Consider the following 682-nt stretch of genomic DNA (forward strand, 5'->3'; position numbering starts at 1 on the left):
TTCCCATACCGGGAGTCGAACCCAGGCTGCCTGGGTGAAAACCAGGAATCCTAACTGCTAGACCATATGGGAACTGTAACCTCTTCATACAGCTCAGTGTATGTGAGGTGTCTCCCAAGGTCACACGGCATTCCGTACACTGAGAGTTATATTGTTCTTCTCAGTAGTACACAATCAATTGGGGTAACAGACACCTCACTTCTGACAAAAGAGAAGGAATGACCAGAAGTCATCATTTCTGCCACAACCTGTCAGGTCTCATTATTTACAACCTTAGAACTTCTACACATACACAGAGCCCAGGACACGGAGGACAGCAGCAGTCCCTGCATTGACTATTACTAACCCCTCCCCTTGAGCCAGACAAAGCCACGCCCCTCCCCCAGGACACCCCTTGACTGCTGGGTTTCCTCACCAGACTGATGGCCCCACAGACCCCTCTCCAGTTATCTTCCAGCTGCTTCCTTGACAACACTCCCCTGCACCAGTCACAGGCTCCAGGCTGCCCTCCTGGGGCTCGAGTTATACTCCTTCTCTATCTACTAACAGCACCGACTCCAGTCCTGACACTGGATTGGTTCACACAGAGAAGAAGCAGCTCAGAAGTAGTCTGGGTTGTTCCCAGGTACCTGCATCTTCACAGAGTGACCGCCAGTGGGCTGCACAGCCAAAGCACTCAGAG

At 51.9% G+C, this 682-nt stretch overlaps 1 non-coding gene across 1 annotated transcript; it reads right to left on the reverse strand.

The window, feature by feature from the left end:
• TRNAE-UUC (transfer RNA glutamic acid (anticodon UUC)) lies at nucleotides 1-72 on the reverse strand. Its single transcript has one exon. It is a non-coding gene; the product is annotated as a tRNA-Glu (tRNA).
• Between the last annotated feature and the right edge of the window lie 610 nt (nucleotides 73-682).

Source organism: Pleurodeles waltl, unplaced genomic scaffold (genome assembly GCF_031143425.1).
Source record: "Pleurodeles waltl isolate 20211129_DDA unplaced genomic scaffold, aPleWal1.hap1.20221129 scaffold_39, whole genome shotgun sequence".
In the NCBI taxonomy this organism is placed as follows: domain Eukaryota; kingdom Metazoa; phylum Chordata; class Amphibia; order Caudata; family Salamandridae; genus Pleurodeles; species Pleurodeles waltl.